Below are 21,583 nucleotides of genomic sequence, written 5' to 3'. Positions count from 1 at the left end.
AAACACGCGATGAAAAGCAGAAAACGACTGAACATCTATGTGAATACAATATTTTAACTGAACAACTATGTGAACTTAATATGTCAACTGAAAATCTATATGAACTTAATCCTTCTGCTGAACACCTATTTTTTAACATATACTCTCATATAAACTCATATATTACTAAAGTATATATGAATTGTTGGAGCTTAGTTCGGTTGTTTCTAAAACTAAAGATGATGAAACCATTGTTTCACGGCTTGTGCATCATTCTCATAGGTAAAAAATCACACATGACGATCACCGTTCTGTTGAAATTCTTTGTTAATGTCGGACACGACGACTCTTATCACCAGACTAGCCAAACTCTGCAACGATGAATGACTGTGACAGACCTGTAATACAACAGACACGACACTAACAAGTTTGTAGAGTTGGTAGAATGGTCTAAGGGAGGCAACAATTAAAATATAATCGCTGATGGAGAAAAAAAAAGTAAACGCATGTTTTTGCAGTAAAATTCAGAAAATCAATATCGGTATCAAAGTATACAACAGTGATATTGTTATGGACCGCTCTCCGACAGCCGCGGAGGGAGCGGACACCCCAGGTTCGTTTGGTATGGTACCGATAGAAGTCGCTTTAATGGAATCCCAACAACTTGCCGTGAGCTTGCTGTCTAGGGGTAAAACACGACAAATCGAAGAGACTCAACACGACTTAAACTATGAATACCTTTTTAATAAATGTACACGCTATGACACTAGGTCAGTTCAAAATGTCCAGACTCTAAGAGTACAATAAATAAACTCAACAACTCCAACTTACAGTTTGAGAAAATCACAATATATCACAGCTGTGGCTTAGTATATTATACACCGATAAAGATCATTACTTCACACAGCTGAATGGCATCATAATTACCACAACAAACCAAGAAGAGACGTATTGCCTCTACAACAATAGAAATCCAAATAAAGGACCAAACTATTACCGAAGTAATAAAAAAAGGTGCAATAATACACCAGAACAAAATAGTTGAAATACTACAACTTGCCACACAATACCTTATACAAAGGTGATACAACATTTCACATAGTTACAATACTGCAAACTGGTGGCACACATAACCACCGGCACAACTCTCCTGGTCCAAAGGTCAATCTGGTTGCCTTTGAACTTGAAAATCCCGAGATTAAATACAACTCAGATTTAGGGGAAATAACTCAAAAGTCTTACGACTATAGGTTGAGGAGCTGTCAAGGATCCTCACAGTCGCAAGATCATTGGTTGAGGATCTGCCAGGGATTAAAAATACAATCACCTGATGTGACAGAGTTCAGTTGACCGATCCGTACCAGTGAACTGACAATTCTCCCAAGGACAAATACATAACTCAGGAGATTAAATATACATAAAGCAAAAAGACCTAAGTAGGTCACAATATTTAAAACGCATGGATATGTTTATTAGTGTCCATATGTTTTCTTGAACTATGTTTATTATATAAAACAAAATAATGATACTTATAATAGTCTAATGTATAAACACCAAATCAAATCGGCTTACTTAATATTACTTCAAGTTTAGGGCTCAAACTAGTTTGCTTTAAATACAAATTAATTTGTCTGAATTGTGACATTACTTTTGACTTAATTGATTGCTTAAAATATTTTTTTTCGGATCCCGACATTCGAGTCTGTAAGACGTCCTTGTCCACCCAGCTCAGATGGTTACCTGACTAAAGTTAGGAAAAACTGCGGCCACAGCTAAGACCTCCGTACAGAACACCTAATAGATAGAACAACTTGCTCTTATAAATAAAATGCTGCAATCAGCCGTTCGACTACCCGGAACATTGTAGTATCTGCTTTAAATAACAGTTCCAATAACTGAATTAATGATTTTGTCAACATAATATCTGCCATATTGAACTCACGCGAAGCTTAATATTTAACTAGATGCGACACATCTTTTAACTAATTGTAATGTGTTTGTATGATTAGATACAATGTGGACTATATTTGTATTTTATTTCATCAATGAAACTTTTTTTCTTGCTTTAAAGTTGTGCAAGGGAAATAATTGCTTATGTAATAATTATAATCTGTTTCGCGAATGAATTGGAAACAAATACAAACAACACAGGCATACAAACGTCTCTGTCAAAATACACCCATAATTGTAATCAATGTGTATCACTTATGATACAAATATGCAGATGTATGTGCAGAGGCGTAGCGACCCTTGCAGGCGCCCGGGGACAAACTATCGATTTGCACCCCCCCTCGAACTTTTGATTTGCACCACCCCCTCTCAACCCCCCCCCCCTCGCTACGCCACTGTGTATGTGTGTCAAGTATTTCAAATATATATGTAATTGCAAAAGTACACACGATAGCGTTATGTTTTACACATTTAAAAGACTATCGAAAAAATCATGTGATCAATGTTCTCCATCCTCTGTTCATATTTGTGTATTTTCAGAAAAAAATATAGATTTGTAATAAAAACGTTCAAAATAACTGATGATTTAATTATGATACATTTTTTTTTCCAAAAAATGAACGATGCAATCAGTCAACTCAGGGCAGATGGGTTACCTGACTCCGTACATAACCCATAGCAGATAGTACACTTTGATCTTAGTCAAAATGTCGAGAAGAGAATCGGTGTAATATGTAACTCGACTACCCCGACCACTAATTTAAATGACAGTTTCAATAACTTGATTCATGAGTGTATCAACATAATACCTGCCATATTTAACACACGCACAACTTTAAATTGAGCTACATTTGACCATCTCTTTTAGTAACGCATACGTATCTACATTGTTTCTTAGCTTATATATATATATATATATATATATATATATATATATATATATATATATATATATATATATATATATATATATATATATATATATATATATATATATATATATATATATATATATATATATATATATTCGTTTATGTTAAATGTATCCATATGATTCGATATAGTGCCGCCCATATTTTTTTGTTTGTTTCATTTCTCCGATGCTGATATTTACATATATTATTTTCTTGTTTGGTTATTGTGTAAGGGAAGTAATTCCCTATTATATAGACCATTTGGTAAACGAATTCAAAGCAAAAAAAACATAAATTAAAGAGACTTAATAATGTTTCTTAAAATTAGACATATATTCTACAATAAAGTGTTTCAAATAATATGCAAAAAATATTTGATATGTCTTTGTTTTATGTTTAAAATTTTATTTTAATTGCAATCAATAAACACAACAGCATTAATTTTTACTCATTTGAGAGACAAGCGAGGATATAGTTCAATCAATATTCGCCGGCTTATTTATGCCTTTTGGTTTAATATCCATATTCTTTTTAAAGAAAATACATATTGAGAACAGAAAACTTTCTTCAAATTACCAATAATAATATACATTGCTTTATTTTATTTTTTTGGTGATGGGTATTGTTTTGCCTCACTATTAAAAGTAGAACCCATGTGTTGATTTGTATGCATATCAATTTTCGTTTACAAAAGAGTACCAAATATATAATGGATCGTCTATACATGACGACATTTGGAGAGGGCAGGGGATAGAAGAGGAGGGATTGATGATGATAGAAAGAAAAAGAAATAAAACGTTATTGTAGTAAAAACTGGAATATGAGCTCAATTTAGATTTAAGTAGAAACAATATAAAAAAACAAATACATTAAATTAACGCCTTTTTACTGTAATTTTGAGGGAGGGGTTTGGTAAAATGAGGTGTGATATAATTTTAGGGGAGGAGGAAACACCTCAACCGTGACCTCAACCAAGGCAGAAATTGCGTATCCCCATTTTTTTTAGAAATATATTCAGTTTTGGTTTAATCGCCAATGTTAAAGTCAACTTCAGTGATGATTTCATTAATTGCAAACGGCAACAGAGTGACTATTTCACAATGTAATGTCTTCTAGTCAACTGTCTCTGTCAGTGTGACCATGTCTTATATTCAACTTTTAAAATCACTGTTAGGTAGGTTGTACATATGTAAATATATTACACCGTAACAATGCCATACATATGTTAACATGTTACACATTAACACACAAATTTAAATGTTATTCAGGCCGAACTCATATACACATATGATACCCTAACTTAGTTGTACATATGTACACATATTATGACACCCTAACATAGATGTACATTTGTAAACATATATAGGCCTACACCCTAACACAGCAGGCACAAGAAAACTATATGTGATCCAGCTTTTTTACTATTCATCCACTATAAACTTTCATACGTTTGATGAAAGTATTTTTGTTTAAAATTAGCAAGATTAGAAAACACAGTTACTTCACTTGGAACAATTCTATAATCCACGCAATTTGTTTGAGTAGATAGATGACATGTTACAACACATTGCTTGACTTTGTTTAGTTGCTTAATTTATTTTTCTTTTCTTTATAACTTGAAAGAACATGTCTTTATTGTTTGAAAGAACAAAACATTTTTTTTTCATGGACAAAACTCGATGTAATCAATGCTAAGTTCCTAATATTACTATAATTGTTTTATCATATGTATTAGAGTTTGCAACTACTAATTGGTATATTAAGTACGAGCCGATCCGCGGCATATCATACGCCACTATTTAGTTGTATTTTTTCTACTTTTCAGTTATTAATAATTTGTGAATTCGACACTGTCAACGCTGCCACTGAAAATATTTCTTTAAAACACTATAAGTAGCTCGTTAAGGACGATAACCCCCCTCCCCCCCCCCCCTCCGTTAAAGTAAACTCCACTTAGTTACCCCCCCCCCTACGTTTAAAATCGTTTTAAACTAAATTATCTGCCCCTAATAGTCGTCACTAAACCCGGCTCTGTTTGTAAACATTTAGAGCGAACCACAGCTCATCAGGCCATGTAGGGGTGGGGGTGGTAGGGAGCGCGTTTACAGCTTGTTTTCTAGCGTCTTCCAGAAGAGAATTATATATATAGATGTTTATCTTAGCCTTTGTTTATTCATCTAGCTCTTTATTGCGGAGCAATTGAGTTATAAGAATCCGTAAGTAGCAAATATTAACACATATTAATATGAAACATGTAAGGCCTAAAATAGTTCAGATACAAAATCAGTAACTAATTTTGCATTCTTGAATCTTGAATCGAGTTTCGTTATCTTAAATCTAGAATCGGGGCATTCCGATCAAATCGATCAAATACAGACTTTAACGTATTTCTAAAGTCTATTTATCGCTGGTATTCGAAACAAAAAACAGTTATATCATTACAGCTATAGCCAAAAGCTGAATAAACACATTTAGACATTATGTATAGACGGATTTATGGATACTGACGCGCTACGCAAAAGCAAAATATAAGTGCCGAGTTTAAGTGGGCTTCACTCTAACAGTCTTAAAGTATTGCTGACCAACACTATCACAAATGGTGTACCATGACAACAAACAAACCAGCTGCCAGCTGAAGAGTTCTGTCTGTTCTGTCTTTACTTGGACACTTTTTCTGTACCTTTGTCTACGCTTGGCGTTGAAATATCACTTTCTGTTTAAATTGCTATTTCAGTTACAACGCCTGCTTCTACCCCCTCTACATGACCCAAGAGATGCGACACTTGCCTATCCTAACAAAACGTATGTGTCTACAAAACCCTTTATATGTAGAGTTGTCCTTATAGCACTGGCATATGGCAGTTGTCGCTAGTTTCATTATTTAAGTTACCTGCATATGATTGTACATCTGTCATCGATTTGAAGCTCATACATGTAGGTGATTTCAGTCTGATTCTTCTACATTCGTTTGAGATTTATTTCAAATCGACTAATGCTTTTCGATTCACGATTTAAATAAAACTAAATCAATCAATAGCATGTCAGCTTGGTATCGATACATTGCCGTAGGTACAGTTTATACGTCCTGATCGGACTGAGTCTCAAGTTGTCTATTGAGGTGTGTTTACGTGTCGTTGGTTGCATTGATTTGACCAGTGGTCTGTGGTCGAACAGTTCTGATATGTTTATTGTCGACATGAAATTGAAACAAGAATGTTTTTACTTTCTCGATTATACGAAGTATAGAGAAAGTCTTGTAATCGTGCAAAAAAAAATCGAGATTTTAACAAATCTCGACGTTTTACACCTCACTGATACGGAAAAACATAATTTTGCAATCTTGTCCGTATGTCTGTGTGTGTGTGTGTGTGTGTGTGTGTGTGTGTGTGTGTGTGTGTGTGTGTGTGTATCCGTGTGTAAACACGATAACTTGAGTACCGTTACAACTAGGTTGATGAAATTTCATACATAAGTATTTTATCAAAATCGTAGATGCGTATCAACTTTTGAGCGATTTCAGATAACCGGAAGTGGTACTTTTTCTACTTTGAATTTTTCAAAAGCCTATAACTTGAGTACTATTTCAGATAGATAAATGAAATTTGATATGTAAGTAAAAGTAAATTCTCTACCTTCTATCAAATTTTGAGTAATTTCCGTTGACCGGAAGTACTAATTTACGCTATTTCCGATTTCTCAAAAAGCGCATGTGAATTTATAAAGTACTAATAATATTGCGCACTATTACGCACATGTGGTTTTGGTGCTCGCTTGGTGCGCAAGTTTGTTTTCTACTAGATTTTATTCTATTTTTAAAAGTTTAAGTAAACAAAAAGCATGTCTATATTCCGAGTTGACATCCCACATAGTGTTATATTAGAATATTCGAGAAAGTTTAGGGGAGATCACTCCCGGTTTATTTTTTTTCTAGAAACGTTTTTGGTTATAGTGTAAGCAGATCCTATACAACAATATCACACTTTGATGTTTGACTAAAGAAATCAAACTCTCGACTACTTCGTAGCATTGTGTCTGTGTTAAACGTGGAACTTGGCCGACTATTTACAGTAACAAAAACAGCAGCTACTTCTTTGTGGAAACATGACAGTCGTTTGAGTGGTTGTGTTTGACATCACATCTAAAGAGATCATCCTGCTAAACCCGGGTAAAATTATAACTGAGATTTGAATACATTCGAGATTTAAATAAAACGTTCGCGATTAATACCATGCCAGCTTGGTTTCTATGTAGAAATGTTGTGAAAATAATCTGTGCAATGTCTTGTAGCATGTTTGGGTATAGTGTAAACAGAAGTCATAAAACTATACCACATTTTGATATTTGACTAAAGCAGTCAATCTTTCGGCTGCTTCGTCACGTTTTGTATGTTTATCTTCGAACACATTTAGCACATGCATAATTTACTCACAACTTAAAGTTAATACAACTTAAATGAAAATATTACATGTTCGTTAATATTACATTACAATATAAGGTTATCTACATTGTAGCCACGAAGGTTTTTATTTTTTTCACATGTATTTTTTTTCGTTACCATAAATTTACAGTCTACTTGTTACTTCCCATTTTAAAATCATATTATTGTAAGGGAAACAATTATAATAGAGTTTATATCACTAGCTATTTAAATGAATATAATTAAACATACAGAAAACGAACAATAAAGTAGGACATTTACAGTAGAAACTTTTTACAAAATAACAAGTTGTATGAAAATATGAAATGATTAGCTGAATGTGTGCTTTAACGGTTTCTATTTCTTTGCATTTTTTAATATAGGAAAACTTTATCGAGTTTGCCTACTGTATTAAAAGACATTTGAACAAGTAGGTTAAATTTCACTTGCCTGTATGCGTTATACCTTGTTTAATATTTTATAATAAAAAAAAATAACTTAAAAAAAAAAAAAACGTTATGTTATGTGGCTCCATTTAAAAAAAAAATCTAGCATTTTTGTTTTAATAAACTCAACAAAAACAAATAATAATCATAATGTAAAACCTACCAAGTGAATTTTGTTTATTGAAAGTGTGTTGGTCCTCCGGCTAGAAGAGGAGTTAGTGGATCATTTGGTTAGATTATACCAGTTTGAAAATACTGTATATAACTTTTGTGTGTGCATTAATATGATGTAAATGTAAGTACAATTCTAAGTAGAATTTTTTTTTTTTAAAATACCCTTAGTAGATTTATCTGAATCTAGTGTAATTCTAGAATAGGTCTAATTGATTCTCTAGATTCTAGAATTTAAAAAAACAAATACCCTTAGTAGATTTATCTGAATCTAGTGTAATTCTAGAACAGGCCTAATTGATTCTCTAGATTCTAGAATTAAAAAAAAAAATGCCTCGGTTACTGATGTTCTGCACGAATGAAGCAGAAGATAAAGTTTATACTTAAAAAAAAAAGACCCAGAAAGGGAAGCCAAGCACACCCAACAAGGTCCTCCCCTGAGGATAAATACTCGAGACACAGAATCATTACTAAGTAACGATTTGGGTTTCTTCCCACACAACAGCCAAATGAGGTTTTATAATAGTAGAAGATCATTGATATTAAACTTCGTTTGACATTCAAGCATGTAGCCTACGTATCTTAAAAAGGTTATCTAAATATTCATCAATTCAACGTGTGATATTCCATGTCAATAGATTAAATGTTCTGCAACAGCTTTGAAAAAAATAATAATAATAAAAAGTAATAAGAGAAAGAGAAGACAAAATATTATTATGTCAACAACCTTAACTATCAAATGTTAATTAAGATAATGTTGATGTATTTGATTAAAATATAGATATTTTAAAAAAAATGTCAAATCTATTGTGAATATTTTTACTAAATAATAAAAAAAAAAATTAAATAGAAAAGTAAAAAAAAAAAAATAGAAAATAATTACAGACAGTGTCAAAACGAATCGTTTACTTTTAATTTAGACATTTCTACGTTTAGATGAGATTACTCTTAGCTTTTAATGTCCATATACTTTAAGATAGTTGCTTGCACATGGGAGACAGGTACAATATCCAGTCAGCTTGAACTTATGCAATTTAAATATATCGGCACTGGTCATGAAGACACAACCAAATGGGAGTGGTTGACAAACCAGTACAAGAATGAACTAGCTCATGTGTTCCCTAACTGGGGGTCGCGACACCCAGGGGGGTCGCAAAGGGCTTTCTGGGGGGTCGCCAACAGGTATACTAAACCCAATCGATGAGATAAAAAGCATACATATTTAGACAGATTTATGAAATTCGGCTTTGCTTGCATCACTGGAGATGGAATAGAGAATCAACAATACAAAGTACAATACACAGTTGTTCTTAGTCATGAAACCTTCAAATATAATCCTTCATTTTGAGATGAGTCATTCAGAACACACCAAGAAAGATATGGAGTTCTCTCGTTGGCAAGTAACTAGTTGCAAACGTCAGAGACTTGATAGAACAGTAAGTGTCCACCAAGAAAGCAAAACATTAGTGCAAGCATCACATGAAGTTAAATTAGAAATCACCAAGCAAAAAATACCCACTCTAACATAGGAGAAAATCTCATCAAATCATGCATGTTCAGGGTGGTGAAATTAATTATTGTGGATTCCAGTGTAATAAAGATGCAACAAATATCTCTGTCTATTAACGCTCTTCATCGGAATATGGCAGACATGTCCTTAGATCAGTAGCGTAGCGAGGGGGGGGGGGCGGGGGGGGGGGGGGGATGCGGGCGCCGACCTTAGGGGGCGCCAAAATGAGTTGGAAAAATAAATTGAAAGGTTGAGGGGGTGCAAATCGAAAGTTTGAGGGGGGTGCAAATCAAAATCTCGAGGGGGGGGGTGCATATCGAAAGTTTGAGGGGGGGTGCAAATCGAAAAGTTTGTCCCCGGGCGCCGGGAAGGGTCGCTACGCCTCTACCGTAGATGTTAAATAACACATTTTGAATGAAATTCTACCATTATTTGATTTTCAAGTTGATGTATTAACAGACATGAGTTCTTGTTAGCTTTTGCATGTCTCTGTAAAATAAATTCATCCAGATGATAGCAAAGAAAAGTTGATATTATGTGAAGATTTCTTGGAGAAAATTAATGTTTTTTTTTTTTTTTTTTAAACTGGATGATTAGAATGGCAAAACGGTTGTAAGATTTGCACGAATGGTTCTTCATGTTTGGGTCAAAATAGGGCTTTAAGAAAAAAAGTAAAAGATTTAGCTCCATATTATAGGGGAATCCACCCCCCCCCCCCCCGAAAATTTCAAGTGCCCCCCCCCCCCCGCCACCCGGAGAAAAAAAGTCTGGAAGAAACACTGTTTCTGCGGATCTTGATTCTCTTGAAAACGAACTTCGGCCTTACCTTCCCTGAGCTGAAGAAGAAGAATATGCATCGACGCGTTACCCATTTTCTGCTACCGTTGATGTTGCAAGCATTCCTGATGTATTACGAGAAGAATTACGCGTCAAGTATCCTTTTAAATTAAAAAAACTGCTCACATAATTTTGGTGTAGTATGCACCGTTAATACTCGAACGTAAAATCGATTGTCTTTCGAGTTTTAGTTCCTTTTGTGTCTACATATCTTTGTGAGAATAGAGTTTCAACAATTCACCAATTAAAAGCAGAACAAAGAAACACATTAAATGCTGAAAATGAGATGAGGTTGGCGTTAACAAAAACTCAACCGCGAATTAAAACCATCGCATTAAAGCATCTATCAAGAATAATTCATATTAAAAGTCTACTAGAGAATAGTTTTTAGTGTTTATTAATTTCCTTACTAATTTCAACGTTTTAATTAAATGAGTTTTGCGAGTCACTTACTTTTTCGAAAAAGGGGGTCGCCACTCGAAAAAGTTTGAGAACCACTGCACTAGCCTCATATCTTAAGAATTTTGACAAGTTCAGTCATCAACATGAATCTAGAGCACTTGTACGTTTCAATATCATGGACAAATGCTCCAGCCTTGTGGACCTCCCCCAAATCGACCAGATGATTGGACGTTAATCTGTACTACATTGTCATTTGCTGTATTATAAATACATTCCATTTGTGAAAATTATATATATACTGTTAGAGAAACGTGGGCTAATGGTGGTAACATTTGGGCTACAATTGGTGACTTGTGGGATACAATTGGTGACCTATGAGCTAGTGTTGAAGACAAATTGGCTACTATTGGTGACATGCGGGTTAATTTCGTAGAATATAGATTCATAAGTAAAAAAATAGCACATCTTTAATGAATGGACTGTTATAATCTCAATTTTAATTATGTGTATTAAGTTTTGTATATATTTTTTGTAAACCCTGTATATCCTGAGAAGTGTTTAATACATTTAGTGGTTATATCATACGTCGTGACTATTCTGAGTTAAATCGTCAGTTTTGTATAATGTAAGTTTGGTATATCCGGATTTGGACAGGTCGTGAGTTGGGTATATCGTGTGTTGCATGTGATTTATATTTCATATATCTTAAATTGTGAATATCGTGCAATTTTTTTAATACGTTGATTCAATTTGACATGACATGGATGCATTGTGTAGTCGAGTAAACAGCTGAGTCTTTTTACTCGTATTGTCGTGTTTAAGCACGGGTCAATAGGCGCATCACACAACAGGCAGTCACCCGATGACCATAGATGATGATCCCCCTGCCCCCCCCCCCCCCCTGGATCCATACAAATAGCTTGACTTTTGTAAAAATAAGAGATATTTCAGTTACCATCAACTTAATTGGGTCCTATATATGTTCTATTCAACTGAGTTTGGGGACATTCTATTTCTAATTCACTTATGTCTGAATTTAGCAGCCTCAGATTAATCTGAGATAGGCCTACATATCAGTTCCCTAATTATTTGTTTTTTATATAAGAGGAATTATTTAGCAAACGATTTACACTACAGTTATCCCATCATGGCTAAAGATGTTTAATTTACGTATCTTTGAAATCTACATGAAATAAGTACAAGCTGTTGGTTTTCTAAATGTATCAGAAGCATTTATTCAATGTTCAATGTCAGCAAAGTATGTTTAAGTACCTTATAATAAACTAATTAATGTCAAGGGATCATACATCGAATAAATGTATACTTTTTTTTAAATATGCTTTTTTTTACCTATTAGTCAGATTAGTGTCTTTGAGTTGTCTCCCGTTCTTTGTTTGGAAAAATAAATATGGGAAGTAATTGTAAAAGTAAAATACCAAATCAAAATAATATATATATATATATATATATATATATATATATATATATATATATATATATATATATATATATATATATATATATATATATATATATTAGAGCACCCACTATTAAAAAAATACATATAAAATTATTAACTAAAGATGAGTTTATGAAGATAGTTGGACGTTTTCTATGATGTGTGGATTGTGTTTAGTTCAGAAATCGATGGGTTCCTGGCTTGCATTGTAATGACCAAGTTATTACTAGTTACTTGCGATAAACATATAATTAATACACACGGAATGGTATGTGTAAAAAGATACACACACACTGTAGACCTATCTGTTTGTATTGGTGTATAGCCTGGCACAGTGTGTAGGATCAAACACAAGTCTATTTCAAAACATGTTTTAATGTTGCTTTTTTTGCACAGAATAAATCTTCGATTCTCTCTTACCCTACTCTACACAACTTAGACCATCTCAACTAGCTCTATTCTCTCTTACCCTACTATACACAACTTAGACCATCTCAATTAGCTCCTAATAATATCCTGTTTCTATGCTGATTGCACATGCTTTCTTCACATAAATATACAACACTGCTACTGTTACTAATCCAATGCTTTCTTCACATAAATATACAACACTGCTACTGTTACTAATCCAATGTTTTCTTCACATAAATATACAACACTGCTACTGTTACTAATCCAATGCTTTCTTCACATAAATATACAACAACGCTACTGTTACTAATCCAATGCTTTCTTCACATAAATATACAACACTGCTACTGTTACTAATCCAATGCTTTCTTCACATAAATATACAACACTGCTACTGTTACTAATCCAATGCTTTCTTCACATAAATATACAACACTGCTACTGTTACTAATCCAATGCTTTCTTCACATAAATTTACAACACTGCTACTGTTACTAATCCAATGCTTTCTTCACATAAATATACAACACTGCTACTGTTACTAATCCAATGTTTTCTTCACATAAATATACAACACTGCTACTGTTACTAATCCAATGCTTTCTTCACATAAATATACAACACTGCTACTGTTACTAATCCAATGCTTTCTTCACATAAATATACAACACTGCTACTGTTACTAATCCAATGCTTTCTTCACATAAATATACAACACTGCTACTGTTACTAATCCAATGCTTTCTTCACATAAATATACAACACTGCTACTGTTACTAATCCAATGCTTTCTTCACATAAATATACAACACTGCCACTGTTACTAATCCAATGCTTTCTTCACATAAATATACAACACTGCCACTGTTACTAATCCAATGCTTTCTTCACATAAATATACACCACTTCTACTGTAACTAATCCAATGCTTTCTTCACTTAAATATACAACACTGCTACTGTTACTAATCCAATGCTTTCTTCACATACATATACAACACTGCTACTGTTACTAATCCAATGCTTTCTTCACATACATATACAACTCTCCTACTGTTGCTACATTGCTATAATACAAAACATGTAGTGTGTACATTACAATCATATGTATAAAGGGATGAATTATTTATTTTATTATATTGAATGAATGCAAGTGTCCGGTACTTGTATGGTGCATTAAATTAATAAATATTCATAACAGTATGTCGTTTCTCGTGGTCATGATCAACTTCTTTGTTATCCTATAAGTTGTATAATGTATTGTCCTTAAACCACGTCACATTCAATGTTTTTACGATTACAATTCGTCTTCAATAATTTCTAGATCATTTCAAGTTCTAGCTTATTAAAATACATAGCCAATCACGTGTCAAGGTTCTATTTAAATTAATATTATGATTCTAAAACAATTGGGTTTCTTTTCCAAACTTAACTGTAGTAGAATCATAATCTTTATTTAGATACAATCTAGATACAATCTAGCTATTTGTTTAGCTTTGTATTTTAAAATGCAAGAACTTGACATGATCTAAGCTAGAATTGCTATGTGTAATACAAACGTTAGATTTGGACATAGTCTAATGTTATTCGGGCAAGTGTTTATATAATTCGTTGATAACTTGTGTCTTTTTTTTTTAACATCCCGGGGTAGGCGATGATGTTATAGACCTAACACGATGATGTTATAGACCTAACACGATGATGTTATATACCTAACACACCTCATCGAGACATAGTAGTGTCGTTTAATAGCGACACACACTCACACGCTGCTGGCAAATTTTGAATATAATTGTTGACAGTATGACATCAGGTAAATATCGTGGGTTTTGTATAATGTAAGTTTGGTATATCCGCTTTTGGAAATGTCGTGAGTTGGGTATGTCGTGTGTTGGATGTACTATGTGCTTGATATATCTTGAATTGTGAATACCGTGCATTTTTTATACGATGATTCGATATGACATGACATAGATACATTGTGTAGTCGAGTCATTTTAATCGTTTTGTAGAGTTTAAGCACGGCTCAATATTCACAACACACAACATGCAATAACCTGATAACTATATATAAATACCCCACCCCCACCCTTCTCCACTCTCCATCTATACAAGTAGCTTGACTTAAGTACAACAAAAAACGATCTTTCGGTTAGCATAACATTAGTTAAAACTTATCTCTGTTCTTTTCAACTGAGTTAGGAGACGCATTCTATTTCTCATTCACTTATGTCAGAATTTAACAGCCTCATATTAATCTTTTCGCTCATAATATTTTAAAGCAGAGGCGTGCACATCAGATACAGATCAGGCATTATATAACAGTTTACACCTCACCACTTATGGAATAAACTCGATAATAAAATATAGTTATAAGGTTAAAATGTATGTGATGAATTGTTTTAACTAGTTACATATCATACTTTGTCTGTTCACATATTCTAATATATAGTAACATAAGTAAAAATCAAAGTAGTAGTACAAAACATATACGAAATAGCCATACATCTTGGCTGAATGCTTTAAATCTGTGTACACAGAATATGACATGATAGGGACATACGATAAAAAAACATGATTGCTTTCCATACACCTTTATATCTCACAATTGTTAACCTAAAAGTCTTGTGTTCGGATCCTGGAGTTGAATCGTTAGGACGTCCAGCTCAGATTGGTATCTGATTAATGTGAGGAAAAAACTGAGTCCACCTAGCTCAGATGGGTACCTGACTAATGTGAGGAAAAAACTGCGGCCACAGCTAAGACCTCCGTACATAACCCATAACATCAGATCACTTTGATCTTTGGCCCAACATAGCCACTATATATCATACATACATATTTTCTATTTTGGTTTATTTTTAATGTGTAGGCCTATACATGTTAGTAACATTTCTAGCATCGAATTACAAAACAAAATAGTGATTACAGTAAGTTAAGTCTACTTTACTATTAGTCTTGTTGAGCAATGTAAGTGTTAAATTGTATTGTTTTTTTTTCTTCTGAAAGTTTTAGTAGGGGAAGTAATTACATATATAATTAACAAAGCAAGCTCATTAAATAAATTGGAACAATTTAATAAAACACGCATATGTTTTTAAAAGTTTAAATATAAACAATTTATAATAAACATTTGTGTTGAAAATGATTGTAGATTGCACTTGTTGTCTATATAAAATTAATATGTCATTGAAATATAAACACTTTCACGATGTGTGTTACATATTTTAAAGGCTTGAAATGAAATCTTCTTCAGCTAAGCTAGTAATCTATTTAAGTTGACTCTTATTCCTGCTCTTGAGAATTATAAAAATTAATCTAGTTCTTATGCCATTTTATTTTCTCCCTTTGAATATTATACATGCAATTGATGTACATTGATCATGTCTTTGATGGTGTGTAAAATCTATCAAATATATTATTATTACCAATTTAAATGTTTAAAGCAATTGAATTAATAAAAAAAAGAACTGTTTGATGACTGTATAGATATAGATGTTTGAAATGGAAGAATGTTAGCTTTGATGTGTCTGTAATAACATAACTTTTCCGATTGCTTAAAATTTGTATAATTTTAGTTATCGGTAATCCCATTTTTTTTTTAAGCTCTACTAAAAAACCCAAATCCCCCCCCCCCCCCCCCCGTCCCCCGTCCCGTCAGCCCACCACGCACGCCGAGAGAAAAAAAAATCCCTTGAATCATCATTTAATTACCCATTTACATTTTCAGTTTCAGGTTGGTTTTTAATTTTTATTTTTTCTTTATGTTTAGACGTTTTGTATTAGATCTATGTATAAGTAAACCATCTTAAATGAATGAAAGCAGGCTACAAGTAAGAAAGAAATATTACTATTGTAAATCTGTATCAGTCCTCACAAGCCGATGATGAAAACTGTAACACTAAAGCGAACACACAACTGACGCTATAAATTACGTGTCTGAGGCAAAAAGAAAAAAAAAAATGCGAATTATAAAAAAAAAAAAACCTTACTATCGATATAACCGGGGGTCGGCAACCTTCGGCTCGCGAGCCGCATGCGGCTCCTTAGATGACAAGATGCGGCTCTCCAGCTCTTTTCGCAAGTATTAATATTAATATTATTTTATTTTCATAACTCATAACACAAATTATACTGTAAAGAAACACACGCTTAAACAAGAAAAAAACGCATCAGAGAACAGTGAAAATATGTAGGCTATACGGACAGCCGCTTGGGCACCAGGCCCAGCCCCACATCCGTGCTGGGGACAGACACGTGACAACAATTCCAAGTGCCGACTTTTTCGAATATCGTTAAAAGGGGAATGTTATTTTTATTCAGAATGCGTTTCCCTATCCGTCAGTAATCATTAATTTGACGTGAGTGACGTAGTTTTTTTTTAGTTATAAGCTTCCTACGGTTGAGCCGGGTACTGGACGGTGGGGTACGAACTTACCCTGCGTTCAGTGGGGTGGAAGATAAGAAGCCTGGTGAGAACCAAAGGACAGAAGCGACCGATACACGGTAATCAAACATATACCCAAGCCAGTTAGTTGGAGATAGCCGTACTGAGGCCTGCCTGGCTAATGGGAGACACCTCCTGAGCCGGTGATGTTCGTAAATAAAAAAAAGTTAGCTGCTTCTAAAGCGTTTCGGGAGATCCCTTTATTTATTTTTGTAAATGCATTACTAATTTTATTATACTGGCGAAACAAGCGTTATGTTTTTATTTGAAAACATATTTAATATATAAAGCTATTTATTTTAAATAACAAGTTAAATGTATTTACTAATCCTAATTAAAAAAAAATATAGAAATAAAACAAAATGTTCGCGGCTCTTTAAAAACATGGGACATTTTTGAAAATTGTAACTTTTGGCTCTTTAATATCAAAAGGTTGCCGACAACTAGACAAAACCATTACCCTCCCCCCACCTCCACCCCCACCCCTAGTTCTTCTTGTTACCTTCAAATTAATGTTCCTGTTAGATCAGTTAACTGATCCTGAAAATACGCACAATATGGTATCTCTCAATTAAATTCAAGTCTCCTTATCCACTGAGACAGAACTGTTTTAGAACTAAATCAATCGTTGTGAATGGGATTCACACTGATAACACAAAAGAAAAAAAAAACATGGCGACTATGTGTCACTTGGTCCCGCTTAATGAATTTTAATTAAAGTGTTAATAATTCTTTACGAAGCCTAATGATCACGTGATGACCACGTAATGACGAACTCAATAACAGTAAAGATCTGGTACCTTAATTGTTGCCGTTGGTGTCTCAAAGTAAACTTAAAATATGTTATTGTTATTTTTAACATTATTGTTATTTTGTATAAACTCAATATAGCGGCCGGATGAAGGACAGTATATACAATTTTTTTTTTATTTTTAAAACCGATACTATAAGTTAGAGCAACATTAATGTGCTTGCTGTTACACTTTTACTTTTCGAAACAATAAAAAAAATTAGAATAACGATACAATTTGTTATGAAACGTGAGTTATCGTTACGTAAACACTGATCTCCTAATGTTATAACGTTTGACTTTAATTACACATTTGCCATGTAATCAATCACACGCTATACTTAAGATAATCACTTTACATTAAATCGTATTTTAAACATATCTAGCAATAAAACAACAACTCAACTGTTTTATGTATTACATAGTGAGTTTACATTTGTGTCGGCATAGAAGAAATTTAGTAAGGAAATTGAAATGGATCAATTCATTGTTTCCCCTCGTGTTCTTTCCTGTTTTATTGAGACAAATTAGATCAGTTATCACATTGAAATATTCACTCACAGTAGATCACACGGGTCACCAGCAAAAGCCCTCGGGTCACCAGCAGTAGCCCACGGGTCACCAGCAAAAGCCCTCGGGTCACCAGCAGTAGCCCACGGGTCACCAAAATTACATTACGGGTCACTCACTATAGAGTACCATACTGTATTTGGTGTTTGTTTTTTTAAAAATTGTATTAATGGTTTAAATCGAGAACAAACAACTAATTACGTTAGAGATTTTGAATATGTATGAGTGTTGTCAATACAACTTGAGTAAAAATAATGATTTTCTTATTATTATATTTTTAACTGATTTATGAAGATAACGATATGAAGCATCTATTCGTGTTTTTGTGTGTGTTGGCTCATGTGCTTTATTTTGAGAAAAAAGAATCGGACCTAATCGGAAAAGAATAGTTTAATTAAAGTTGTGGACAAACTACTTATAGTCAAAGCCCCTGTATAATAAAGGCCCTGTGTTCAAATCGCCTGTAGCAGGATAACCCGTATCTATAAGAAACGTATTGTCAAAGCATCAAGACTATATTTTTGGCATAACTAAAGACCTATTTTTAATTTAAAAAATGATAAATTTACTTTTGAAGAAATACATCAATGCTGGTAACCCACCAGCTGTTTAATTTTGGGAGTTTAAATGTGTATTATACTGTAACATTCACATTAATTTTGACATGAGTTTATTTAAAACAATAAAAATAACTATTAAACAAGTAATTACATTTTACTTTACCGTAATATTTCAGGGCACATAAAATATATCAGTACTTATTTTTTTAAAAAGAAAATATATTTAATATTTTAAACTAAATAAAAACACGTGTACATTGTATCGTTTAATTTGTGTTTGGTGTTGTCGTTACATTGGTAGCAATGTGTTATTAATTGGATATATTTTATAATAAGTTGTTATATACGTAATTAGTTATGATCTATTTTACTAATAATATTTGGCGTTCAAAATAACTGATGACTAAATTATGATACATTTTTTTTCCAAAAAAAAAAAAATAAAAAAAAAAAATTAACGGGACAATTAGACCACTCAGGTCAGATGGGTTACCTGACTCCGTATATAACCCATAGCAGATAGAATACTTTGATCTTAGTCAAAATGTCGAGAAGAGAATCGGTGCAATATTTAACTCGACTACTCCGGCCACTAATTTAAATGACAGTTTCACTAACTTGATTCATGAGTGTTTCAACATAATACCTGCCATATTTAACACAAGCACAATTTTAAATTGAGCTACATTTGACCTTCTCTTTTAGTAACGCATACGTATCTTACATTGTTTCACAGTTTATATATTAGTTTATGTTAAATGTATCCATATGATTCGATACAATGTCGCCCATATTTTTTTTTTATTTGTTTGTTTTATTTTTCCGATGCTGATATTTACCAATATGTTTTTTCATGGTTGGTTATTGTGCACGGGAAGTAATTACTTATTAATTACACCATTTGGTAAACGAATTGTAAAAAAAAATAAAAAAAAAATCAAAGAGCCTTACTATTTTATTTTAAATATTAGATGTTTACTTTGTAATGAGTGTTGCAAATAAAATACAAAAGATAATAGATGTGCCTTTGTTTTATGTTTTAAATTTTATTGTAATTGAAAACATAAACACAACAGCATTACTTTTTACTCATTTGAAAGACAAGCGAGGATATCTTTTAATCTACGCTCACTGGAGTTTTATTGTTTTGGGTGTATTGTTCCTATTCTTTTAAAAGAAAATACATATTTAGAACTGAAAACGTTCTTCAAATTACCAATAATAATGTACATTGTTATCCTTTTTTTTGGTGATGTGTATTGTTTTGCTTTACTATTAAAAGTAGAACCCATAATGTGTTGAGCTGTATGCATATATATGACGACATATCTGGAGAAGGGAGGGGTTAGAAGAGAAGGGGTTGATGATGATGGAGAGAAAAAAAAATAAAACGTTATTGTAGTAAAAACTAGAACATGAGTTTTATCTGTATTTGCGTTGTCAAGAAAATCGAGCTCATTTGAGATTTAAGTATAAACAATATAAAAAAAAAAGATAAATTAAATTATCGCCTTTTTATTGTAATTTTGAGGGAGGGGTTCGGTAAAATGAGGTGCGATATAATTCTAGGGGAGGGGGAAGCACCTTAACCATTTCATCAACCAAGTCAGAAATTGCGTATTCGCAAGTTTTTAGAAATATATTTAATTTTGGTTTAATAGCCAATGTTAAAGTCAACTTCAGTGATGATTCCATTAATTAGAAACGGCAACAGAGTGACTATTTCACAATGTAAAGTCTTCTAGTCAACTATCTCTGTCAGGGTGAGCATGTCTTAATGTAAAGTCTTTTATTCAACTTTCAAAATCATTGTTAGGTAGGTTGTCCGTATGTAAATATATTACACCGTAACACTGCCATGCATATGTTAACGTGTTACACCTTAACACACAAATTTAAATGTTCTGCAGGCCGTACACATATACAAATATGTCACCATAACTTAGCCGTCTATATTCATACATATAGTGACAGCCTAACAACACTGCCGTACGTAGGTAAATATATTATACACCCTAATAAATGAGGACATAATGGCGATATGTATAACTGAAATATACTAATATAAACATCCTAATATATCGAGCGCAACATAGCCTTAAGGATCCATAATGTTCACTATACATCGACAATAAACTTTCATTCGTTTAATCAAAGTGTGAACTCAAGAGTGTGTTTTGTTTAAAATTAGTACGATTAAAAACACAGTTACTTCACTTGGAACAATTCTATAATCCACGCATTTTTGTTTCAGTAGATAGATGACACGGTACAACAAAATGATTTACTTTGTTTAGTTGCTTAACATAATTAATTATTATTTTTTTTTTTTGCAAAGCTCCAAAGTCAATGTAATCATTGCTAAAATCATTTTAATAAGATATGATCTACTATTACTATGATCTACAATTAAAATAAAATAAATATATTAATACTTTCTTATACGTATTAGAGTTTGCAACTATTAATAGGTATAAAAATGGACTGTGCGTATCTTAGTCTGTGTTTAATCTACTAGCTCTATATTGTGAACCAATTGATTTAAATGAGACACTTAACCTAACGTTGAACCCAGTAAAAACAAGAAACCGTAAGTAAAACATATAAAAAAATATTAAATATTGAATGTGTAAGTATTTAAAATAGTTCAGTAAAAGAAATCAATTACTAATCTTCATTCTTAAATCTAGAATATAGTTTAGCTATCTTAAATCTAGAATC

Source organism: Physella acuta, unplaced genomic scaffold, assembly GCF_028476545.2.
Source record: "Physella acuta isolate Inbredline_101_S28 unplaced genomic scaffold, ASM2847654v3 ptg000361l, whole genome shotgun sequence".
NCBI lineage: Eukaryota > Metazoa > Mollusca > Gastropoda > Physidae > Physella > Physella acuta.
Note: the sequence above shows the minus strand (reverse complement) of the source record.